Below are 27574 nucleotides of genomic sequence, written 5' to 3' on the forward strand. Positions count from 1 at the left end.
ACATTGTGTTTAAGAAAGTGCAGGGGGAGGCTGCTCAGGCTCAGACAGAGAATAGCGAATAGCAAATAGTTAAACTGTCGACTCCATTACTTTATGTTAATGTAATAAAGATACGGATATTAATTAGATGCTAATCTGCATGAGAAATATAGTGTCCGCTTTGACCCAGACAGACTCACTATGACCCACTGTATAAGATGAGATGGTCTTGTATATTTTGTGAAGTGCTTTAATTGACTGTTGTGCTTGGGCAGCACCTTTAACTTTTATGCCCCTTACTATACGGATCAAATGACCGGCCACATGGATGCTCACATACTTGAGTTTGTACACTGACAATTCCAATAAAGTTTATTCAAACCAGATGGCCGCCTCCCTTAACAATGTTAACCAAAAGAGAGAAAGGAAACATTACTTTGTGCCGCTATGAACAGAAAGTAAGAGGGAAAACAGAAAAAAAGACTGAGGAGCTGCAGATGGCTGGAGGAGGCAGACAATATGTTCTGTCTGTTCTGCAGCCACTTTGGTTTTATATCACAGAAGCCTCTGTGGAGACAAGAGTTTCAAGCCCAAACATGTAAAATACTACTCCAATAATATTTTAAAAAAAAAAAAGGTCAGTAGAGCTTTTAACAGATATTTTGACAGCAGTCACGACACAAATGGGACCCTGAAATGGCTCAAACTGCTCGACATCTGACCAAAATGTCTGAAATGCCAGAAAACCACCAAACTGTCTGACAGTCAGATCATGAATTCTTGAAACAACTGACCAGGTATTGTGACCTCCCTCAATCTAAACATCAAACCCATGTGGCAAAATTTTGGCCCAATTACAAAATTAGTTTGGGTCGAACAATATACAGTTAACTTTCAAGTAAAAGTAAATCAATAAATAACATGAAATACATCTGGCACTCCACTGACTCAGTGAGCTTTAGCTCTGTAAATTCGAAGGACTATCTATATAGACAGGGGCGTGACGCCAAATTCTAAGCACTATGTACAAGCTGTCTCTGTGGGCCCCTCGTCCTCCCTCTCTTAATCTATGTCTGTCTCATGTCCCTTTTGAAATATTTATTTTACAAAGTCAGTTTGCTTGCTTTCCCTTTCTTTCTTTTAATTTTTGGGAACCCCAATCTTCCTCTCTTGGGGAAAGACATGGCTGTGAACATTGGTGACTAATCCGAGTTCTAGGGCGGACTAAACCATTTAACATCTTTCAGAGGTGAGAGGGGCCTCGGAGAGGTTCAACGATTTACTTAATACAAAGTTCAGTTTTTCAACTTATTTATTCAGTCAATTTTTATTTTAGTTATGGTGCTTATTAATTAGAAATTAAAAAAGTGCAAATAACGTCAAATCTTTCATTCCAGGCTTTTTGAGGGTCCCCATCCAACTGATGCCCCTGCATTTAGGGTGGTAAAACTTTAATGTTTTTTGTCGTAAATGTCTTGCTTTTTATTTTACCTTCTCAGCTTTGCTGACAGACAGGCAGCTTGTCATGTTAATGTGGAAATATAGTGCTGCTACCCACTTTCTATTTTCCGCTAGTGAGCTAGTCTTGGCTGCTCAGTACTGTGCACCAACTGGGTTGGATGGGAGCTCAGTGTCGGAAATTAGCGAGGGCCATGGGCCATTTGGCCCCCAATTTAGCCAAGAATGCCCCCAAAAACCATGTTCCAGGGGCCAAAATTGCCCCCAAGTTTTTGTCAACAACTCATTATTCTCCAGACTTCCTTAACAAGGTTGCGTTGATGCACCAGGGTGCGCACCGCAGGCGCCCGCGCCCCTCACACACAAACAACGCTGCTCACTACATAGCCTACCTGAAGCTGCCGTGCTGCGATGGACCATGGACCGCTACTTGGTTAAGCCACCCACCCACCCACCAAAGTGGACCAGTCCAAGTTCCTCCACCAGATCCTCCCAAAGTTCCCGCAAACACGTTGACGAAGAGATGTACCCTGCCAGCAACGATACTGAACTGGAAACTCGACTGGCTTGGTGTGGAAGAGGCGGCAGAAAAGAAAATCCTCTTATATAAAGCATGCCGAGGTAACCCACTAAAACACAAGACTGGGCTAAACGCTAAAGCTAATGACTAAATAAAAGGAAGCGACCAAGTAAAAAAGTACACGGCATACCGTCATCAAACCACAAAGCACCACCGATTTGCTTACGGTAAGATTTAACATTTGTATAGTAGGCTAATCTTACGTTAGCTAACGTGTCATCATGTTGAAGTAAATGTTAGCATAAAACTAACGTCACTGTATGCATCTGTCCTGACTTGTGAAACGCAATATTTATAAATTATGTTTCACGTGTTCACAAGACTAAGCTGAGCCTTTTTAACAGTAATGCAACTACTGTGATTATGTGTAATGTGGTGAAACACCAAATTATAGCACCCGAGCGGGAGTAACGTTATGTGCGAGAGGGAGACCCGAGCGGGGGCTGGCTGCCCGAAGGTGCCGGTGGGAGTGTGTGCGGGGCCGGGAGGGCAGGCTCCGGGGAGAGGGAGACCCGAGTGGGGGTTGCCCGTGGGAGTATGTGCGGGGCCTCCATGTTTGAGACGGGAGCGGGCGGCTGGAGGTTGGACGCTCCCAGAGAGGGGAGAGTGAGAAATATAGCTAAATAAGATGAAAACAGAAAAATGTCTCTATCTTTTATTTTCGTTTTCAGTGTTTAATTAAGGTGGGAGAGGCGGAGGGCAGCGGGAGGTCAGATGCTTCCAGAGAGGGGAGAGGGAGAAATATATCAAATAAGATAAAATGGGAAAAACTGTCTCCCTCTTTTATTTTATTTTCAGTGTTTAATCAAGGCGGGATCAGGCGACGGGAGGTCCGACGCTTCCAGCGAGGGGAGAGGGAGAAATATAACAAAATAATATAAAAATATAAAAAAAACATGATTACTTAAAATGTTGAGCTGGCTTGAAGAGCTGGCTTCTCGCTTTTGTTTACACCCGCGTTCCAAAGATGGCGCTGATGCCCCACAATGCAAAGCGGCGTGACGTACCTTCACATTCTCTATTAGTACTGCTATCAGTAGATTAATAATTAAATCAACAAATTTAAACTGGTTTAATTATAGGAAATCAGAGTGATATTTAGCAACCACAACTTTAAGGAACCCATTATTATCTGCGGCGAACACAAGCAGGTCTATGGGAGGCAATTCATCATCATGTTGTGTCGAATGGAGAAACCACCGCAGGTCTCCAGCAGAGGACACTGCTGAGTCTTGTTAATTTTATATCTAGTGGTTTATACAAAAGAGTAAAGACACTATTGTAGTTATTTTTGCTTTTCATGTGCTTATTTTTAGAAAAGAATTTGATTATCTTATTTTAATAGACCTACAGTTTTTAAAGAAACAATCTGTTTGCATTGCACTGTTTTTAAGGTTTTGTGTAATATTTACAGGCTGTTAAGAGCTAAATAAACCCTAAATAGTTTGCCTACAGCTGTCTCCTGCTTTCTGTCATAGCTACTACTTGCACACTTCTCTCTGAAAAAGAAATGGTATGCTTTTCATTTATTTGCGTTGGAACTTGGCAGAAACCACTGTGCATTTTAATCTATAAAAATAACCAAGCTCTAACTACATTTTTTTCCATGGTCCCCAGTCATTTTAAAAATGCCCCCATTTTTTAGAACGTGGGGGCCAAAATTGCCCCCAAATTATTTTGTTAATTTCATACCTTGTGGGAGCTAGCTAGCGGCACCGCCATTTCAGCGATTACTGCTGGGTAATGACGTCCTGTCCTATGGTGGCAGAACTGCATTGCTGAAGAAACATGGTGACCACCCTCTGTTCTCCCCCCAGGTAACCCTGGTGAGTATGTGGCCTTATTGTGAGCCACAAAACCCCTTTAGCATAGCTTACTATGTTAGCACCACTTGCCTTGCTAAATCTGCCAACAGTGCTAACAGAGCTAACTGTGATAACATAGCTGACAATGCTAAAGGGGTTTTGTGGCTAAAATTAGGCTGCTTAGGTCAGGCGACACTAGCTAGCTCCCTCCTGACCTCTGTCACAGTAAACCCATAGGTAGCACAATAATCTACAGAGCAGCATGCGTAACCAGTCGTAAATATTCCCAGCAGTTAACAGTTAAACAGTCACCCACTGACATCAACAACTGTTTGACAGACAGACAGGAACTGATGGACACTTTAATCATGGCATGGTTCAGCCTTGGTGTCTGCTTCCACTTCATCCACCACTGACTTCCTCTTCCTCTGCTTTCCCCTCACTGGTCTTCCTACTTGAGCTAAAAGCAGCAATACACATATAACATAATGCATACTGCCAAAACAAGAGGCCGTCCTTATCTTAATGTATTCCTCTTATACCCTGAGGATGGAGTTTAACGGGTCCTCTGTCATGCACACACACACACACACACACACACACACACACACACACAGATGTACACACCTCATTAACCTGGAGAGAAGCTCTTAATGCACAGGAAGCTTTCCACTCCATTAGCCAGTGTCATTATCGCAGATATTTGGATTGTAGATGAGAATTTGTATGTGCCTTCCGTCAGATAGCAGAAACAGGTATGACCACATGAATAGCTGAGAGGAGTCTTAGAGGAGCAGTGAACAGGAAGGGGCATCCTAATCGAGCTTTGCACACAAATCTCCCAGCAGCCAGTTCCGCCTTACCCAAACCCATCATAATCTATTTTCTGCGTAAAACGTGGGTGGGAACAGAGATACAGCAGTAATCGTCAATTCAGATCTGTCATAGGACGACAAATTCATCAGTAGTCTTGATTAAGACACTGACCTTTTTGGCCCAGGTTCCATACGACAGGCCTATCTATGTTTCTTTCTATTTATCAGAGGAAGCAGGAAACAAAACTACAGATGACGACAACAACAGAATTCTGCTGGACATTTTACACCTGTTCATAAAGTTGCTTTGGGCAAAAAGAGTTACACGTGATAAGAGTCTGCCATGATGAAGATGAATTCAAGAATTTAACTCACATTTCATATTAAAACAATCCATTGTTCTGTCAGTGGATGATTAGTGCAAGTGTTTTATATCCTGTTTTCATAAATAAAGCCCGCTCCGGCAGGTCAACATCATTTGCCAGTGCCTTCCAAAACTGCTTTAAAACACCATTACCACATATAAATGTTTTCTAGTCTGACAGTACTATGTTTATTTTGCTAATGTTTAGGCGAACACAGCTACTTTGTTAAGGCCACAACACCTCTGTCATCACCTTTGTGATTTAAAATAACAGGAAAAACAAGTGTGGTTATTGGTAAGAAGCAGGAAACTACCAGAGATCCCCCTCGTAATGGTCCAACATTTGCTCAACCCATCCATCCACCCTCAACCAGCCAACTCTGTGCCTCTCAACATCATCACACTACTTTCTCCTTTGCTCCTGACAGACAAGAGTCATAATTCACACTGTTAATTGAGTCTTTGTCATTTAAAAGTTAACAAATGTCGTTACTGGACATTTGCTGAAAGAACAAATGCTGTCAGTTTTCTTGGGAGGATAGTCCTGGTCAGATTAGGGCTGGGAATCGGTTCTCGACTGAAATAACCCAGTAACAACTAGTACCCAAAGTTCTCGAGTCAAATGATACTATTTGGAAGGTTTTGCTCGCAGCCAATCACCACAAGCATTCTGGGATTCTGCGTGGTGTATTTGATGGAGCTGGCAGTTCAGCGTGCAGAGCTGACATCAAAGGGCTTTAAAGTATGTGTTATACAACACGCCTGTGGCATCTGGTGACATTTAACACAAAATCATCCATTCATCTAAAGGGTATCTAATGAAGTATTCTACTGATAAAGGTAACTTTAGAGTGCAGGTATTGATACTGATATCGTAATTTATTAAATGATAACCAGGCGGCAACCTCAGGAGCTGAAAATTTAAGTACAAGTACGAGTGTGAGTTTGAGAATTGCAAAAAAAAAAAACTGCAGTTCCTTAAATGGCCACTTGAGGCTGGCTCCAGGAGCCAGTCAATCCCCATAGACCCCCATGTTAAAATGCCCAACTTAACAGCAGAAATAAACGTGTTAACAGCCTGGCACGAAAAACAGTTTTGGTCTTTATAGCTAATTTCAACTTTCAGGACAACTGTCTAGTAGGGCTGCAACGATTAGTCGACTTATCGATGACTAATCGACTATTAAAATAATAGGTGACTATTTTAGTAGTTGACTAATCGGTTTGAGTCATTGTTCATAGAAAAGTACTACAAAAGTACCCCAAAATACTCTTATTGCAGCTTCTTACATTCAAATATTGGCAGTTTTACATACTCTCCCATGAGGGTGACCTAAAACCCTTTGGTGTGAGTATGAAACAAGACATTAGACGACATAATTTTGGGGTTTGGGAGAGACAGACCGACATTTTTCAACATTTTAATACATTTTTCGATAAAATGATTAGTCGACTAATCGAAGAAATAATGGACAGATTAGTCGACAATGAAAATAATCGTTAGTTGCAGCCCTACTGTACAGGAAGTTATTTTTTATATAACTCACCCATTTACATTTTATTAAGGCTCAAAGTTATGCATAATTAGGGGAGGGCCTTTGAGTGACAGTGTCAGAACCACTCCTCTCATCCAAATATGGTTGCATGTGGCTCCCAAAATTTCCATTGTGTTTACACAGTCTATGCTGATACCAAGTTAGTGATAGTTGTGTCAGCAAACACCTTACATATGCATCTAGCTATCAAAAATATAGCAAAATTAAAATGTAGCTTAATACAACTTTATTGTCCACAAAAGGGACATCCCTTCTGTGTCCTCTCTTGGAGCAGTGCTCTAATATTCACTGCTGTTTGATCTGCTAACTGTAGGAAAAAGTCTCTCGGATGCTAAAATGTATTCACCAGCAATTAATTATATTCATGTTACACTGGGCAGGGAGCTTACGTTTGGCTTTGTTAGCTCCTGAGCAGGGAGCAGCTTCCCAAAGCAGCATATCACTGAGTCAACAGATATAATGTAATATTTAAAAAGAAACTGCTTAATGCATCCTGTAATACCTACATTTACTGGCTACGCAGTGATTTAGTGATCTACCTCACTTGTGAGGAAAAACTACAGGAGACCAGATTAACGCAGGATCTGTCTGTGTCAGACATCAGTGATTAAGACATTTCATGGTCAGTAATGATGACAGAAGGAGAATTAAATTACAAATTACACACTAATATTTAGAAATTTCATGGTGGCAGACGAGAAGAACAGGAGGTCGCAATGACGGCGGTGCATCATGGTAAAAATCTGTCAGGTTTCTTTAACCTGTTTGTGTTTTAGTGTCTCTGTGTGTCTTCTGTGTGCTCCTTTATCTCTGCATGTGCCTCTCACACACTCACATATGAACACAACATGGAAACATGGCACACACGCCCCAGTAATCACAGTTTTCAATTTGGGCCAGAACAGTTGACAAAACCAATAAGTTATTTTCTCCCACTCTCTCCAGCCTTCGTTCCTCTCCATTTCCTCACTAACACTCTCTCTCTCTCTCTCTCTCTCTCTCTCTCTCTCTCTCTCTCACACACACACACACACACTGTTTCATTCACAAAAACAGTCGCAGTGCTCCATCTGAGGCCAAAGCAGAGTGGAGGCACTCAGTCACTGTCAGTGATAGAGACAGAGCCTGGAGACTGTTGAAGCCATCTGCAGCCAGCAGAAACACACCACAGGGACTGTTGTTTGGATGCTCTTCAACAGTGAGCAGACCAAAACCCCCGTGTCACTGCACTGAAAATCAAAGAAACACTGTATGTCTTCCAACAATTTCCTTTCCAATGAAGTTGTGGATAGAAAATATCCTCACTTTATCATTTCAATCATCACACATCTGTGTAAAATTTTGTCATAATGGAGTTATGGACAAAAACATGTTTTGTGAGGTCACAGTGACCTTGAGCTTGGACCGCCAAAGTCTCATCAGTTCATCCTTGAGTCTAAGTGGACATTTGTGCCGAATTTGAAGAATTTCTGTTCTGGCGTTCTTGAGATCTCAGCCTCACAAGAATGGGACAGACAGATAACCTGAAAACATAACGCCTCAGGCCACAGCTATCGCCAATGCGGAGGTATAAAAAGTTTTGGTCACTATAAGTAATTTCCTTGCTCATGACAACTGTACGAGGGGTGAATTTTTATTTAACTCACCCATTTACATTTTATCAAGACTTGAAGTTACACATAATTAGGAGTGGATGCTTCCGACAGGCTGTCTGCTGATAGCGTCAGATCCACCCCTCGATCCTCCAGTGTCAGCGTCTTGCCCAAATATGGTCACCTCTGGCTCCAAATACAAAGATGACGGCCAAAATAAATAACTCAAGGCTTCAAAATAGGAGTCAACAAACCTATGGGTGACATCATGATGGCTACATCCGTTATTTTACCAGTCTGTGGGTGTGGTCTGGGTGAGGGGGCTGGAAGTCAGGGGTGGGAAGAAGGTAAAGAGGTCATGCTTCCTGCACTTTACAGCCCTGGCCAAAATTCGTTTTAAGTCATGAATTGCTGTATCACAGCTGAATCGATCCCTTAATAAGATCGTCTCTAGTTCACTATAGTAGTGGCATGTTTGGTGAGTTTTTTTGTCATTGATAGTACTCGAGTACGAGTGTTAGAGCTGCATTATGACAAGTTAACACAGTTCCCTAGCAATGTACTGTAGGGTAGTTTGTGGGTCTCAATAGTTATCTAGATGTGATGTGACTGAGCCTTATTTTTTTGTGTTATTGATTTCTCTACTTTTAGATTTACTATAAATTATAATTGAATTTTAAACTAATTAAACTTGTTCTACAAGAACAACTACGCAATGTGTCAGTAGTGTAAAAACTGCCTGACTGTGACTGAAAAGTTTCAGAGACAAGGAAAATAAGTCGACAGAATAATGAATGAAACAACAGCAAGTTCAAAATCCTTTTCCAATAAGTTTGCCTGAGACGGAGCAGAGGGCATGAAAGCTCCTCTGCCTAATTCAGTTTGGGCCTCAGGGACAGAAACACTACAAACAGTTCCTTTGACCATGGAAAGCAATTTCCTCCATTTTCCCCTTAAAATAAAAGTTCAAAAATAATATGTAGCACACATCAGAACTGCTATTTTATTCGCACTGAAGGTTTCTAATAAAGTCATGTCAATGTACGACAAACTTTCTCCACCCTGTGGTTACTGGACTCTTTCCTTGTCACCCTGAAGAGAGCAGAGCTGCTGTGGGCCGACCTCAACATTCTCCTCTTAGGTTCCTCAGTAAAATAAGAAATATATTATAGGTCCATGTATGGATATGGCTGCATTACACACTCTCTATGACTATAGCTTACAGTACATGTAGCATCCATGGCCTTGTTTAGGCAACCAAAGCCGTCTCAGTCTCTACTGCTAAACCCATTCATCCACCCTAACCTCCACCCTACTGCAGGACAACACCATTATAAGTTCTTTTAAGCACTTGAACTACAACCTGTACTGCTGTTGCTCACAGCTTTCTCCAGCCATTAAGCGGAGACGTCAACATTCAGCCTAACTTTAATATGGCTTTACCATTTTTATTTTACCCCTAAGTAATTCATTATCTGTACCAGACTGTAGAAGGAAGCTGGAGAACCCTGATTAAACCCACGCTGAAACTGGGAGAACATGCAAACTCCACACAGACAGGCCCCAGACAGCCGCTAAATTCAAACACAAAGTTACAAAGAACAGTCCCTCTTGCTGTGAAGAGACGGTGCTAACCACTGCACCACCATGCCGCAATTCTTTGCATTGAGACTTGTTTAAAGCAGTGGTTCCCAACTGGTCCAGCCACAGGGTCCAGATTTCTCCATAGTCATTAGTTAAAGATCCAGTTTAATATCTAGTGTCATACTTGCATTTGACCATGTCATCAAGCTAGTTTGCTGTCTGTCAAGTAGCTATCCGTTGTTCACTCACTCTACAGCATTAAACATCACTTCAAAATAAAAGCTCTGTGCCAGAAGTTAACTGTACTACAAAATGAAGTGTGTTATTTACAAACCTGACATTATTTTGGACTGCGACCCACCAGCTGGGAACCATCGGTCTAAAGTAATTACATCTTGCACTAAGTTTTGAATTAACAGGACATATTTTAAGGTTTATTCTAATTGCATTAATGAAAAAAAAGGCCAAGAAATTTGTGTGATTGTGCAACGAGAGTGGTCTCCATGCCTTAACACATTACATAATAACCACAGTGTTGTTGAAACGTAAACTTTCAACGTATCCACTACACCAGGGTTGTCAAACATGCGTCCCCTGGGAGCCAGAACCAGCCCGATAAAGGGTCCAATCTGGCTCACTGCACTTGTGAAGGCCAAGAGGTGTCAGGTTTTAGGAGCAAGTTAAACACTGAGTGGCTTTCTTCATGCAATATGCTGCTTCAGAGGGTTTTCCATCCCGACCAAAATACAGTTCTTTTTTTTTACTTGAGTTTGGTGTAGTGATGTCAGGATTACTACAAAGAAGTGGTAAGGTAAGGACAAGTAATGACAGTGAGACATATTGTTGAAATTGCATTTATTCCTCTAAAGACACCACAGGCTATTTGTCATCTGTTTTGTAAATGAATCAGCATTTTTAAAGTGTGCGTCTTTAAACAAGAAAAGTGAAAAATTTGGAGGTGTTTTTTATTTATAGGATATAATGCAATGCTTTTACTGGTCCGGCCCACCTGCATTCAAATCGGACTGTCTGTGGCCCATGAGTTTCACACCCCTGCACTTCATTATAATGTACAAATGCAACATAGCTGTGGTCTGCAGAATCATACAATGCCCACATTAATTCTAGTGATGGGTTGTTTTATTTGCTCTGGCAGATGTGTTTGGTCCTCGGCCAGTCACAACCATTTATCTTACATGGGCCTGTTCGAGACGAAGATCGTAAAGAGGAGTGCTGTCGAGGCATGTTCAGAAACAATCAAGATGGCTTCAGCTGATGTGGAACTTTTTGGTGGAGCCGCAGTATTTAAGAACTGGACGATATATTTTCACCTAAAGAACAACTGCAATTAAAGCTTTTCTTGAGAACAAAGATGTGTCTGCTGACAGGACATGGCAAAAGATAAATATACCAACTCAAAATATACCAGCTCATCTCTGCACGTTGTCTTCCATCTACAGCTCAGGCGTGATTAGTCATCTACACCGTGACTATAACCTGTTGATAACTCGCCTTGGAAAAGTGAACTGAGAGGTTCCAGACTAATTTACAATTGTGATGTGGTCTGGGGATGGCAGGGTAGTGGACCGTGTGGAGACAAACAGCAAACCAACATGCTCATTTGTATTCACAGTAACAGGACTGAAGGGAGTGGTGCATGCAGCAGTCTGAGCAGGACTTATTTCTGACTCATAAAAATTATATTCAGTGGAAATGTAGCGTCCTGTGACCTATTTAAAGGTGTAAAATTGATCAAATTAAGTCCTCGACTTGACAAATTAGTCACATTAAATTACATTTTTCAACTCTTGCCCTGACATTTTTGAGGGAGTGAAAATATGTGACCGAGTGTGAACGCTCATTACGGCAACACACTGCAACATTATGTGTGATTCCTGTTTTTCCTGCCAACAGAATTTTCTTGGAGGGGTAATAAAGTCGACCCCGAACCCCGAGCCTCTGGACTCTACACCAAACCCACCATCAGCAGCGCTCTGCTGTCTCCCCATTACTCGACTGATTGACAGAGCGGTGCGGTGCGGCCTGGCCCGCCCCCTCGCCACACTTTGTTTCATACCTGATGGAGCAGAGACAGCCGCCATCAATCAACCTCTCGGAGGAAATGTAAATATGAATCAGCAGCTGAGGCCAATCTCCGCCGTGAAATCAATTACAGATCAGCAGAGTTTATTTACCACTATAAGCTGCTGCTACACTTTAAAACTTGTTTTGGATTTACTTGATAGGAGTGAGACTTTCTAATTCACAAACAAACCATTCTATGGATTGTGTTATATTTATGCAATTCACTTATTTGGCGGTTCAGAATATACATATTTATAACATGTTGTACACATAAACCATTATTATACTTGACCTCAGGGCTAAGGTGGCAGCCATAGATATAAAACTCTACATGATTATTGGTCCAGAGCGGCTCAGCTAGCAACCCCTCCTGGTATTTAGCCACCAAAGAGCATTGGCAAAACCCCGATTTTTAATTTGACACTGTTTTACTCAGAGGTTTTACCTGTTATTACTATCAGATAATAGCGGATAATTTGGCTCTCTGGACAAACGATACTTAAGAAATCCTAACCAAAAAACAAAACGGCAATGTGGAAGCAGAATTATGATGACAACAACTACCATGATCCAAAGCTACCTCTGCTTTACTGCTTTGATTGAGAGAAGCCTTGCAACTGAAAACTACATTGCATGCTGAAGCCTTCCACGTCAGTAAAGCCCATGTATTTATATCATTTTATTATATTAACTGGGAAGTCCTTCTTTTTCTGAACCAAACAAGGTTTGACACATTAAAGTGTGAAATTCATTTGACTGACAAAACAGTTCTTCTGACCATGAATGCTTATGACTCCATAGAGACTCCATTACAGTGGTAACCACAGATATAAAACACACAGCTCACATTTCTCCACCAATTTAGCACTATCAAAACACTGTTGGACCCATGAGGACAGTTTAAAACCTAAGATTATTAAATCTATGCAGCCAAGCCAGATAGATCATCTTTTGTTTTTCCAAGCATTCTTCTTCCGGTCAAAACTTGTTACATACATCACCCACAATGCAACTGGACCACAGAAAATTCGATTAGGAATTCAGGTGCATATGCAGTAGTGCTCCCCAAGACCTGTTAACAGAATTTGATGTGTGAAATTGGTGCAGTTCTCGTTTAATTCACTGTCATCTCTTTTGAAAAATGGCCGAAGACATAATAATAATGAAAAAACATCACTTCATGAATTCAGTCTGATAATTATACTTTGTTTTATCGGGGAGCATTCCTTGCTGAGTTTGACCCTCTGGAGCACAGAGCACTCTTAAAGTGCAATGCATATTTATGTAACTTAATGTGCATTTTGTTCTCATCATTAAATCTACATACATAAAAATAAGAACTTACCATATTTGAACAGAAATGAGCCTGGAGAGTTCAACTAATGAAGACAAATTATATGAGCACTTCACTTTCCTTCTAAAACTCTATATCACTACATCTAATTATACATGCATTTGTGCTCTTCCTCAGATCATGCATAAAGATTGAGCAGATATTCATGAAAATATGTTTTGTAATTTGTATCTGTGCTATTTTTGTTACATGCACAGATATATGTGCAGGTTAGGGGTGGGCGATATGGAACTAAAGTAATATCAGGATATGTCAGGGTATGACAAATAGGTAAAAAAAAAATTATATTATTAATGTAAGAACATAGAATTTTAACAAAATAAGTGATATTGTTTTACAGTTTGCTTCAAATATTCAGTAAAAACTAAACTAAAATGATCTCTCATTTCTTTAGTTTGTGAACAACAACAGTAACAGTAAGAGTGAGATTCAGATTCTGTTACAATATTAATAGTTCAACAAAATAAAATTTACCACAAATTACACATTTAAACAGCTCCCAAATGCGTAAAACGTCCCCTGGGATCTATATATATAAATCAACAGGTGATTTCCTTCTTTTATTAAAATCCTAAATGATTGAGTTGTGTTTTTTCCACCTGGACCTTTATGCTCCGCTGAATGAGTTCCCTCTGAGCGGTAAGTCACTACAAGAGTCTGAGAAGTCCGGGGCTGTTCATAAAACGTGGAGTCGATAATAATTTCGCTTTCAGCCATGCTTGTCGTTGCCATGCATCGTTATTATGTCAACAAGTCAAAAATATTGCGAACATCAGGATATGAATTTTACATATCATATTAAAAATCACACCTGTATCATCATGAATGAGATGATATGGCACACTCCTAGCACAAGACCAGACAAAACAAAAAAGATTGACGTTATCAGTTTGGCTCTTTTCCTTTCAAATGCTTATAAAATTAAATATCAATAACATCCTATGAGCAAACAATTAGCTATAATAATGAACAGTAGTGTACCAGTACATTAACAGCTCAGCATATCAGATTTCCAATAAACTAATTAAAAACAATACTACATCATGTTGAGAGCAGCGGTTAGCTTATCAGGCAGGTGACACGTTTATAAAGGGAGGTTTTGCACTGCTGACTCCATCAAGGCTTATAGCTCACAAAGGCACACTCAGCAGAAATCCACAAACACGGCTGTATTAAAGCTGAAAATTAAAGCCGTTCCAAAAACATAAGGGGATCAACAATAACAACGTCTGCGTTAAGTGTTATTTTAGAAATGAAATCTCTCCAGCGCTGGATCCATTAACGTTCACAGCTCATATAACAACCTGGGTATGACACAAACAAATTCAGATGTGTCAGATTCCTGCCAAATTAAAGGAGCAATGTGAGCTTTATGAGATTTTATTATCATTTCCTTTTTTTCCATTCTGAATAGTCTTTTGTTTAAAATGGTGAAACACACCATTAAGCATCCCTTGTTGATCTAATTTTGCCTGTGAATATTTTGTACTGAAACAATGTTGAAGCTGCACATCTTGTAATTGCCTCATCTACTTTTTTTTTTTTTTTTAAGTTACTACTTTTTGTTATTCAGTTTTTTCATTAGCGCTCTGTTATCACAGCCTGATAATGAGACTGAGCAGCCATTTCATTTGGCCTCATTCACTGAGACAGACACTGTTTTCATGTTAGGCAATTTCTGATAAGGAGGGGTAGGTTTTTTTTTGTTGTTTGGTCCCAAACAGTCAGTAGGAAATAAAGTATCCCTGCCACAATTTATTTTTCAGATGACAGCGAACAGGGCCAGCATTAGACTTTTGGGGGACCTGAGTGGATGTGGTTTGGGGGCCCTCCTCAAAGTAACATGTTGGCACTTCACATGGCACTAAACCAACATACACTCACCAGCCACTTTATTAGGTACGCCTGTTCAACTGCTCCTTAACACAAATAGCTAATCAGCCAATCACGTGGCAGCAACTCAATGCATTTAGGCATGTAGACATGGTGAAGACGACCGGCTGAAGTTCAAACCGAGCATCAGAATGGGAAAGAAAGGTGATTTAAGTGACTTTAAATGTGACATGGTTGTTGGTGCCAGACGGGTTGGTCTGAGTATTTACTGGGATTTTCACACACAGCCATCTCTAGGGTTTACAGAGGATGGTCCCAGACAGAGAAAATATCCAGTGAGCCAAAATGCCTTGTTGATGCCAGAGGTCAGAGGAGAATGGCCAGACTGGTTCAAGATGATAGAAAGGCAACAGGAAGTCAAATAACCACTGGTTCCAACCAAGGTCTGCAGAAGACCATCTCTGAAGCAACAACACCTTGTCCAACCTTGAAGCAGATGGGCTACAGCAGCAGAAGACCACACCAGGTGCCACTCCTGTCAGCTAACAACAGGAAACTGAGGCTACAATTCACACGGGTTTTCTCACCAGAACTGGACAATAGAGGATTGGAAAAAACGTTGCCTGGTCTGATGAGTCTGGATTTCTGCTGCCACATTCAGATGGTAGGGTCAGAATTTGGCGTCATGGATCCATCCATCCAATTTTGTGCATGCACATATGAGCACATTAACATGCGATGTGGTTATCTTTTCCAAGCTGTTGGTGTAATCAATCATAATAAATAGATGTATTTCACTCTCACTTTTGTCAGGCACAGAGCACAGCGCTGGAGCTGACTGGCAAACAAGCAGGATACAGACAGACCAAGATTCACTGCCCAGCTCTGTTAGCAAGACAGGCAGACTAGAGAGAGAAGCACTGTGGACTGACACAACAACTTAACCTGACTGTTGTTTGCTCATATTAAACTTGCAGATGAGTGAACACAGACTGTTCTATATCATGCTCTCTGGAAGTTATAAATATTAACACCTTTCACAGTGAGCGTCTGCCCACCTGGCTCTGTTTGTGGGACTGGTTTTCATTAAGGCTGCTTTCAGACCTAGAGTTGTCTCCTCTGGTCTGAATCAGGGACTAATTTTGTAACAGAGTTGTATAATTGCCTGATAATAATTGAGTTGGTTCGTGTTCTCACGGCAGCATTTACAAGCAGACCAGATCAAATGCCTTGTGTGAGAAAGCTGCTCTTGATTGGTCAGAATTTCCATGTGGGAAAAATCCAGGAAGTAAAGCAAACGTTGAAGAAGAGTACACTTGCAAGATAAATGTGACACTTTCTAATGTCACAATGGAGGGACAACTACGCAGGTTGATTTTAGCGCTGCTCATCGTGGACTATATTGCTGTCATTGTTCATTTTAGTCAAACCATACAGTTTGAAAATGAGGCGCGGCTCCAACTAGAAGGGAGCAAACAAACTTGAGTTCGATTGAACCGAACTAAACAGAGCAGGTGCAAAAGGAAAGCACCCGAAGACATACTGCTTTTCAAGATGTGATTGTGACACCAAAACCCTGATTTTTAAGCTCACATATGATGTTTTCCTAACCATAAACAATCGATTTTTGAGCCTTGACCTGACCGCATGTCAACGACAGTGTTGATAAAACGTAAAGTACATAACAACATACAAATATATTGTATCCATGGTTTGCAGAAATGTACAGTGACAACATTTTTCTGGCAATTTTGGTGCCAAAAAACACACAGAGCTGCCCAGAGAAGCTTCAAGTGTCTAAGATAAAAGAGACATATGACAGTCCAAGTTTACCAGCATCTGGCCGGGTAAAATTAAGTTAAAATAAGACCGCTTCTCAACTTTCATACAGTCAGCAGGATCATAACGAGTGAGGAAGAGAGATGGGGAGAAAGATACAGATGGATCTGGGGGAGTAATAGAGTGAGAGGGGGGGCTCAGGGGGAGAGAGATAAAGAAAGAGTAGGAGTCAGCGTCAGCGTGAGAGAACAAGACCAGAGAGGGGAAGACAGAGGAGAGTGTAGCATAAAAATCAACTCATATAAGAAGGTCTATTTCTGATGCAGTCTTAATCACTGCTTCACCATGGGCACACACACACACACACACACACACACACACACACGCAGGGGAATTTTAATTACATCCTGCTATGTGAAGAAGCTCTCAGTCACTGAACCATTTACCAAACCCACCAACAGCACAGAGCACCAGGGACCAATACTCATAATGTGTGTTAGTACATATTGGAGTACTGGGTATAGGATGGAGAGCAGTGTGTGTGTGTGTGTGTGTGTGTGCGTGTGTACAAGAGATAAAGCTAAGGGAAAGAAGTAACAGAGTGAGATAATGAGTAACTCTTTGAACCAGAGAAAAACAGGTCGAGTGTATGTCCAGGATATCGACATTGTTTTATCTCGTTACACCAATAAATCAACTAAATGCTGCTTTTTAATATTGTGTGTTTTCTATGTGTCAACAACCAATCAATTAGTGGATTATTTTAATGAATTAATGATAATTCCACACACACTCAAAAGCACATAACCAGCACACTGGTGCACCACAAGGTCTACTTAATGGTTAGCTTTCTTTCATGATCTTCATCAAAGTTCATTGTTGAGAGTGGAAACAAAAGTTGAGAAAACGATGTCATCACGATGTCTATTTCGAGGCTGTTCTGAGCGACGACATCACATATTCTCGAGATCAGAAGAAAGTTCAAGTGTGAACATCTGCAATGTGATGACAGCTGGGAAAACTCCATCTGCTGATGAAGATCACGCCACTAAAAGGGGTGTGGGTGTGCAACCTAATCTCCAGAATACATGTTGTGCATTTCTACAAACCATGGATATGTTACATTTAAATGTTTTTTACGTAGCTGAAATGTTGAAACTTTCTATTTCTTTATGTTTCAACAGTGCTATGGTTCATGTGTGGCTAGCTTGAGGAACAAAAACCACTTGGTTATGGTTAGAAAAAGATCCAATTTTTGTGCTTAATATGCCCAGTTCAGAGACACAAGCTCGAAGTCTCGGTAATAATCATAACATAATCATTTTTATGGCTCTATCCCCGGTGAAAAATAAGCAACAATGCCAATATCATCGTGCATCCCTAATATGATTTGTATGAAACCTACAAATGTAACATATCTGTGGTTTACAAAAACGTACAATGCCAACATTTTCTTCTGGCCAGTGGGCCTTGTGGTGAAACTGTTTTCTCAACGGCTGTTTCCAAGGTCAAGACTTAACTTTGAACCTTAATTATTACTTTTATTGATTACTGTTAATAATAATATAAATAATAATAAACTTTATTTATATAGCCGATTCATAAAATCATAGAGTTGTTAAACTATAAATCAGAAAATCAAGTAAGATTTTAAAAGAGTTGCAGCAGTGTGAAGCATAAAAAGAAAGAGTTTCAGACCTGTATCACAAAGTCAGAGTGAGTTAAAGGCTAAAGTGAACAGATACATTTTTAGCTGTCTTTTAAAAACGTTTAGCGAGCTAGCTTCTCTGATATCAAAAGGTTGTGTGATTTATAACTTTGGGGCGTAATTGACAAAGGCTGCATCCCTGATCTTCTTCAGGCTGTTGCTGAGAACCTCCAATAAACCAGCAGCAGATGATCGCAGTGTTCTGGGAGGCAGATCGTTAACAAGGGAGTTAGCAGTGCAGCTCGGTCCCAGCCCATTTAAGGCTTTGTAAAGTGTTAGAACGATTAGTCAGTTAATCAATTTGAGTATCAGCTATTTATTAATTAACAACAACTGATAATAAAATAATTGTAAAGTCATATTTTTCTGCCCATCAATTAATTTACTAAAATATTCAGCACTTCTCAGTATTGCACATCATCATTAGCTGCAGCCCCGTGGACACATCTCTTATGTGTTCTTAGGTGTGTGTGTGTGTGTGTGTGTGTGTGTGTGTGTGTTGTGTTCCCAGCAGCTCGGCCTGAAGCAGATTGAATCAAAGCCCTTAAAGATTCCCCAGAGACAAACAGACAAACAGCTACAGCGTGCTGCTCCATTCAGCTCGCTGAGCTCTGCTGCTGCTGCTGCTCTGTGTCTGTCTGCTCGTACTGTATCTCTATCCTGTGTGTGTGTGTGATGTACAGTGTAGCCCTCGGCTCTGACACACAGACGCTGCCTCATTGAAGTATTTACCAGGCCAGGTTAGACAAGAGCAGCACACAGCGCCTTCAGCCTTCCTTCCGTCTTACTTCTTTTTCCTTTTCATTCATGCTGCTCTTTCCTCCTCTGCCTCTCTGCCTCTGAACCTGCAGCATTTACATCTCTCTCTGAACATACATGCTGGGGCTATTTTCATTTCTGTTATCCTTCATCTCCTCTTCTCTTGCCCTTCATCTCCCCCCTTTATTTATTCTTCATCTTCCCTTCTATTTACATTTCCTCCCTTCCTCTGCCTCCTCTCCGAATTATTTTCTTCCACCTCTCCACCCCTCCCTCTTCCCTCTCTATACCTTCACTGTTTCCTTTCTTCCCTTCCCTTTTCCTCCTCCAACTTTCTCTTAACCTTCATTTTCCTCCTCCCGTGTTTTTCTGAATCTGCTTCTCATTCCCAACACTCCTTCTTCATCCCTCCATCCCTCCCAACATTACCATACCACCTCCAGCTAATTTTAACCTCACCTTTCTTTGCACCTCTTTTCCTTCTTTTTTCCACCCTCTGTTTATAGACCCTGTGACCAGGAGGGATTTAAGAATATCAACATTTTTCTTTCCATTTTTCCTCCATCCTCCCTTCCTTCCCTTTCTCCATCTGCTCTAAAACATACCGTAGCCGCGGGCTGTCTGTATCAGCGATCGTAACAGGCTGCAAAAGGCGCTTTAATAATGCAACAGACGCGCTGCAAACAGCTCGCTGTCTGACTGACTGGCTGTGTCATATGTGATCGTTCATACACAGTGCTGACCTATAACTTTAGGGCCGTATTCATTTCCTTTATATGAATTACTCTTTAATAATGAAACAACCTCTGTCTCCTTTATACTGGCTGGTTGACCAATCAACTGACTGCAGGCGAGGAAACAACGGTTGCTGCCCGACGAGGAGCAGCATCCAATCACAGGGCTAACAGCTGATGTCTTGTTAAGACTGCAGAATCTGGTGCTGCATGCAGTATGCAACAGTAATCATGTCATGGTCCTCAAAGTAAAAGTCTTATTCTCTACATAGACGATATCAGGTGTAACAATGTTAGCACTTTAACAGGTTGGATGGCCAAGAGTTTTAAATGATGTCAACAAAACGAGCGACCATGTTGGGACTTGTCTGTGTCAGGAGACTGTAAAAGGAAAATCCAAGTATGACTCTCGAGGAGGATTCTGGTAAAAACTCACTCATTACAGACTTTAAAACTTTGTCAGGTAAAACCTGGCATTAAATGAGCCCCAGGGTTAAATTATCAAAGACTGTAGTATTGATTAGGGGTGTAACAATCCAATACAACTGGAGATACAGTGAAATTTTAAAACTTTTCCATGACTTTTCAAGGACCAAGAATAAAATGACCATTCACGATGTAAAACGCTCCATCTCCAAAATGTAGTACAATTTAAAATGAGGAGCCATGTTATATGTATGGGAACTTTGGGATGTATGACCCTACAGGTTAAATCACACTGTCACAACATTATTTTTCTCTTATTCAAACTCTCTTCAAACATAATTCCAGTTTGCTCACATACACTGAGGGAGAAACTGAACACAGGGAGAAAGTGGAAAAACGTACAAGGTGGTCGACAAAATGCTGACACACACTGGCACATATTAGAGCTCCATTACATCAGTAGCTGCAGAAAATAAATGTGTTGTCATATCACATTACGGAAAAGGCAATTTATGGAAGGTTACTGTAACCATTAATGTCATTACATACAACAAAATTCCATGCCTTTTCCAAAACTTTCTAGGAATTTACTAATTCCATGACTTTTCCAGGTTTAACATGACTGTCCTAACCCTGTGATTATCATGCACACAAGATAAAAGTTGTTGCTCCAAGGGTTTCTTATGTTGCCAAAAACAAGCAGCAAGCTAAGCTAACATTAGCAGCAGCTCGGCTCCAGCAGAAAATTACATTTCATATATTTCAGTTTTGACTCATCTATGTTGCCTCTTTTGAGTCAAGATCATAACAGTGAGAGACCAATTTGCCAACTGGCTGACTTGCATTCGACAGGTAACAAGATCACGTGTCACTTTGCATCACAGAGCATTAAATAAATGCATCTCTGTCCTGATAAAGAAACAGTAGGAGTATGTCTCCTCTGCAAAGGGAACAGGAGCAGTTTACTGGAACAATTCCCAACAGTATGTTTCTTCACCGAGTTTCTGAACATCTTCACTTCCTCTTAATATCTCCATAAAAGAGGTCATGCACCCTCAAAATCCTCCTTATCCTGAAAAACCCTAAACTTCTGATTCATATGCCATCTGTTGTTTTTTATCCAAAACACAGATGAAAGTGGGAACTAGCTTCTAGCTCCGCTTCTGCCTGAACCTGTGTGAAAGGCAGGCAAAGCATAGAGAAACACATCTGGGACAGACGCTAACATCTGCCATTAATTATTCATTAACTTAACATGGACGTGCAGATTGCCTGATGAGATCTAACACAAACTGTAACACCTTCTGTCTGCCAAACACTGGCATTCATGGAGGTGACAGAGCGTAGGGCTCATTGCTCAGTGTATCCATAATTAATGGAACAATCTGTATGTCTACATCAGACTGCTCAGTGCTGCTCATTCATTCATAAGAAGGGTAACATTTTCATGCAATGGTAACAGAGGGTGACGGATTAAAGAAATACTTTGGAAGGATTTAGTTTATCAAAGGATAACAAATGTTGAAATACACCGCACAGTAGAGACATCAGGGAGAAAATGTCTATTCACTGCCTGTGCTTGGTTTGCTCTGCATGTGTTATATTATTCATTCATTATTAACTTTTATTCCATGGTTTCAGAACGTGTTTTTATTTGTTTATTGTACATTTAAGAATGTGCAGTTTTAACTAGGCATGTATTTTAGAACTCATTCTGCCCTTCTGAAGCTTAAAACACCAGCGCCGCGTCTCAAATGTTGCCCGAGCACACACTGCGCACGTCACACTTCCTCCACCTATCAATTAGCTTAAAATCATGTGTGGAGAGTCCCTAATTAAAGTTGATTTTTCACTTGAAGAGCCGATCTCAGAGCTATGACTCACCAGGCGATATCTTTTTGGTCATTGTCTTTATAATGACAGAATTGTGGGTCGTTTAGCTTGGGATATTTCTCAACCTCAACAACGAGTCTCTCCATCCGTTCATCGTCACACACAAATCACAGCAACAGCTACAGAGTTTTCTTCATACATCAGTGGAGGAGGAGTGAAGCTGCCATAGGAGCTGGTTTGTACAAGCAGAGAGCGAGTGGGACAAAAATGCATCAAACTACAGGGGCGGTGAGGCTGGAAATCAGACAGTGGCATGAAGTGCCACAGTGCAGTGCGTCCAGGAGTGCTGACACGCATCTAGCTGCCTCCAGTGTGGGGCTGTACATTGAAAATAATAGGGACATATTTTTTGACGCACTGCGTTTGCCGCTGGTGTGTTTTAGCCTTGATTACTGCAAACTCAACTGTAAATACTGATCACAGCACCTGTAAGGTTTCCCTCAATTGTTACACAGCGGACTGAGCCAGTCCTTTTTATTGATCTTACAAAGTATTTCCTTTTCCCCTCCTGACATTTATTACTCCACGACCCTCCGCTGCATGCCATTCCCTCCCTGCCTCAACTGTACCAATATTAAAAGGCAAAAATAAATCTTTAAAAAAAAAATTATAGACTCATTTTTTATAATATTTTGGCGATTTTGTATTGGACTTTAATTATTATAGCTTTCTTTGAAATACAGTTGTGCTCATAAATTTACATAACTCTGGCAGAAATGGTGAAAAATGGCCATTTTGTTAGGAAATATGACCAATCATGCAGAAAAAAACATTGTTTAATTTGAGGATAGCTGTCAGATGAAGCCATTTATTATCACACAACTGTGTTTGCTCACTTTCAATCATAATAATAACTGCAATCACCCAAAAGGCCCCAATCAAAAGTTTACATACCCTTGAATGTTTGACCTGATATAAACACAAGCTGACACACACAAGTTTAAATGGCTGTTTAGGCTATGGGTCCACACCTGTGACTTGTTTGATTGTAATTAGTGTCTGTGTATAAATAGGCAAAGAGTTTCTTGGCTCTTGAGAGACCCCTGCACATTTCAGCTAGCCTGAGTGTCAGACTGAAGCTCCCAGAACCTTCAGTCTGACATGGCTTCCATTGAAGGCGATTTACAAGGGGGAGGGAATTTGATTTTTTCCCTAACCAATCAGTAGAGATCAACGACTCACCCAGAATCTGACATCATTAGTATCCATGCCTCGGGGGTGCTGAAAACAAGCGAGCATTGCCCGTTTAAAATGTCTCTGTCGTCGTGCACGCCCAGCTGCATCGCCGTCAAATCCAGTTTAGCAGCTTCCTTAAATTGGTCCTCCATTAACGCGAGTAGTGGCAAAATACCTCGATAGCATCGTTAATGTGGTCTGTAGGATCTGTAGCGGTCGCCATTGTTGCTATCCTCACCAGTTACCCACCGGCGTACAGCTTGACATCAGCGTGGCGCTGATTGGCTAATCGCTAGACCCCCGGCGTTCATTGGCCCGTCCAGCGTTTGGACAAGATAAATCGCAAATTCAGTGAAGTATGCCAGACCAGAGATACAAGCCTACTCAGTTGAGTGGGCGGGGTCTATGGTCTGGAACCAGGCTACATTTCAGCCAGGGCTGCACTGACTATACTGAGCAATTGGGAAAGGAAAAGAACTGGACCTTCGAGAAAAGGTAGTTGAACTTTACGAATCAGGAAAAGGATATAAAAAGATATCTAACGATTTAAAAATGCCAATCAGTAGTGTTCAAACTCTGATAAAGAGGTGGGAAATTAGGGGTTTTGTTGATAATAAGACACAGTCAGGAAGACCAACAAAGATTTTAGACACAACTGCAAGGAAAATTGTTCGAGATACAAATAAAAACCACGAGCATCTTCAGCTGAAATACAGGCGTCTCTGCAAAAGGTACTTGAACAATGTGGCTGCATGGTTGAGGTGCCAAAAAAAGCTGTTACTGTGTCAATGCCACAAAAAAGCCTGCTTACAATATACAAAACAGCACCTAGAAAGTTTTTGGTCACAACCACAAACTCATTTGGAGAGGATTCAATAATTCCTATGACGAAAAGAAATCCCTTCTGTGAAGTATGAAGGTGGATCTCTGAAGGCAATTCGCATTCATCAGCCCAGAAGCTGCACATGCGACGCACTTGGACTTTCCAACATGACAATGACCCAAAACACAAAGTTAAATTGACCCTTCAGTGGCGACACACAGCAGAAAGTGACGGTTCTGAAGTGGCCGTCACAGACTCCTAACCTCAATATAATTGAAGCACTCTGAAGATATCTCAAACGTGCAGTCATGTGAGACAACCCAAGAATTTACAAGACCTGGAGGCTTTGTGCCAAGAAGAATGAGCAGCTTTACCACTTAATAAAAGGTCTCATCCACAACTATCACAAAAGACTACACGTTGCCATTGATGCTGAAGGGGACAACACACAGCAGTGAGAACTATGGGTATGTAAGCTTTTGATTGAAGTTGGTCAAAAATCTACTCGTCCCAAAGTCGATTTTACTTGCCCCTATAAAGGTTATCAAATAACAACAAAACCTAAAGTTAAAGGGAAATTTCAGTTTATTTCAACCCGTCTCCTATCGTCCTAAATTGGTTTCAAGTGACTAGTGACATAGAAATAATAGTTAGCATGTTAGCCGTTAGCCTAGATACAGCCGTAGCGTCAGACCTGTTAAAACGTAAGTGACTGGGCAACCTTCAAGTGCAAACATGGCAGCACACCGGTAAGGTAAGACAACACGTTTACATGTCGTTTTCTATATGTTCTCTGACATTTATCCTAACGATATGAGGCGGTCTTTATGGAAAAAAAGCTTGTTTAGTGGACCAACTTTGCACTTGAAGGTTGCCCGTTCACTTACGTTTTAACAGGTCTGACGCTACGGCTGTATCTAAGCTAACGGCTAACATTCTAACTATTATTTCTATGTCACTAGTCACTTGAAACAAATTTAGAACGATAGGAGACAGGTTGAAATAAACCGAAATTTCCCTTTAATTTTCATGTTTAACCTTTATCGCAAAGCCTTGCTCTTTAACTTGCAGATGTGCAATACATACAGTTTTGCACACATCCTCTAACACCACCCAACTAAATTCCTGTTTCCAGGATAAGTGAAATGCTCAGTGTAAATGTCTTTATCCATTTTCTCGCATGTGCCCGATCACATCCACACTCTGGCAACTCTCAACTGAGATGAAAAGAAAGCAAGAGGGCTCACTCCTTCACTACTTCCATCATCAGCTTCACAGCTTCGTAGAAAAACTGTGTTTAATTGTTTTTGTACAACTTGATGCTAGATTATTGAATTATTATTACTGAACCCTGAAATTAGATTAAATGTTTGTGGCAATTAAGATCTGATAAATTCAAATTCAAGGCCATTTAATGACTTTTAAGGCCTAATATTTCTTAGACCTTTTCAGGGACCTAAAAAGGCACTGCCCTTCGTTTTCACCCTCAGATCTTTGTTTTCTTTCTGTTTTGCATGAGCCTCATGATAGAAACCTCATCAGCATGCCCAATCACTCGCTGTGAATTCTCTCGAAAATTGCCTGCTCTATTCACACCAGACCACAATCAGACATTACACAGACTTTGTTCTCTGGAGCTGGCAGGATAAAGTCTGTTCAAAGTCCAGTCTTAATGATTGGGACATTTGTGTTCTCACATTCACCTCCTCCAGGTCCAGATAATTTCAGGTTTGCAGGGCATGTGTCAAAGGGGCGTCAGACTCCTTGAACTGGGTGGCTTGTCGGCTATTTTTACCTGATTTATTTTCCGAGGATTTTAATTGGTTGATGATTATGATCAGAGTAGAACAGTAGAGTAGAACAAAAAGTGAACCAAAGATTAAGAAAAATAATCTGCAGTGTAACAACACAGTGCATTTTTGATTTAATCATTTATTCAATCTGATCCACTACTTAAAAAATGAACTCCCAGAACAGCACATTTAACACATTAAGTGTTAAATCTCCCTTTTTATGAATATTATAAGGCTGTGAGAGAACTGTGGAGGTGTTTTTAATTGTCTTTCTGCCTTGTGATAATTCATAACTGTGATCATCTCACAAAAACGTGAAATACACAGTTGAATCTAAAGTGGGATGTTATTTAGGATCATAAACTCCAAATTATTTACCAACCAATTAGTACAACTGCTCAAGCTTTAAGCAGAACAGAATTAGTCCTGTCTTGAACTCAGTTTCATTAGCAAGGTTGTGTTTTAACGGTTTTGCATTTCAATGAGGTTTTGAGCTCTTGGCTTCCTCCTCTCATTTAACTCTTGGTTTCAGTGTTGAAAGGATTATTGGCTGGGGAGAACGAGCTAATATGTCTCTCTCTGTCTCTCAGCTACTCCATCTGTGACTCTTTCTTCTTCTGTTTGTATTTGTCTTCATTTATTCAACCTCTTGTTAATAACCTTACAGTATGTTGGTGGTTTTGCATTTTAATGAGGTGAACTTCTCTCTCACACCTTTTAACTCAATCATGTATACATTTATGTATTTGTCCATTTCTGCATTTCTGCTTTGTCTTAAATTCTGCACCAGGTTAATTTCCATGGTTTTGTATTTCAATGACGCAAACCTCTCGGCTCTTTCTTTCATTTCTCTCTCTCTCTCCATCGTTCTCTTTCGATATGGTGATGAAGGACATGCTCCAAAGGGAAAAGTTATTCTCCCTGTCTTAAGTTTATTTCTCCTCTCCATCCATTCTTTGTATCACCACGGCCTTAAATTCTGCAGCCTTATTGAGGTTACAGTCTGTTTGGTGGTTTGCATTTCAATCAGGCTAACCTCAGCTTTTCTCTTTCTCCTTTCTCTCACTCTCTGCCTCTTGGTGCGGTGATCAAAGACTTATTTCCCAGGGATACATTTGTCATATTCGCTTTCCTGCGCTACCTCGACACAAGATAATGCGCCAATTGGTGGAGGCTTTTATCCAAAGAGTCTCACAGTTCCATGAGGTTCATATGGGCAGAGCCATCGGGGAGCAGAACTCCGTAACTCTGGCAGTGTTAGTGCTTTGCTCTCCTCTTTCAGCTACATGGAAAGGATGGGGCTGAACCTTTCAGCCAGAAAAAGTGAGACAAAGAGACCTTTGAAATCTAAAACTGACATCTTTCTTCATGAGTTCAGTGAGCATCTGTTTCATGCAACTGTCCATACACAGTGGAATACATGGTAACTTGTAGCTTTGGCACCACTTTTGTTACTGTCATAACTTCTCAGAGCTGTA

The 27574-nt window shown here is 40.8% G+C and overlaps 1 protein-coding gene across 1 annotated transcript in view; it reads right to left on the reverse strand.

The window, feature by feature from the left end:
• The window catches only part of grip2b (glutamate receptor interacting protein 2b), a 444861-nt gene that overhangs the window by 330009 nt on the left and 87278 nt on the right, over window positions 1–27574 (reverse strand). The gene's annotated exons all lie outside the window — the stretch shown is intronic.

This window comes from Epinephelus lanceolatus, chromosome 1 (assembly GCF_041903045.1).
Source record: "Epinephelus lanceolatus isolate andai-2023 chromosome 1, ASM4190304v1, whole genome shotgun sequence".
In the NCBI taxonomy this organism is placed as follows: Eukaryota; Metazoa; Chordata; class Actinopteri; order Perciformes; family Serranidae; genus Epinephelus; species Epinephelus lanceolatus.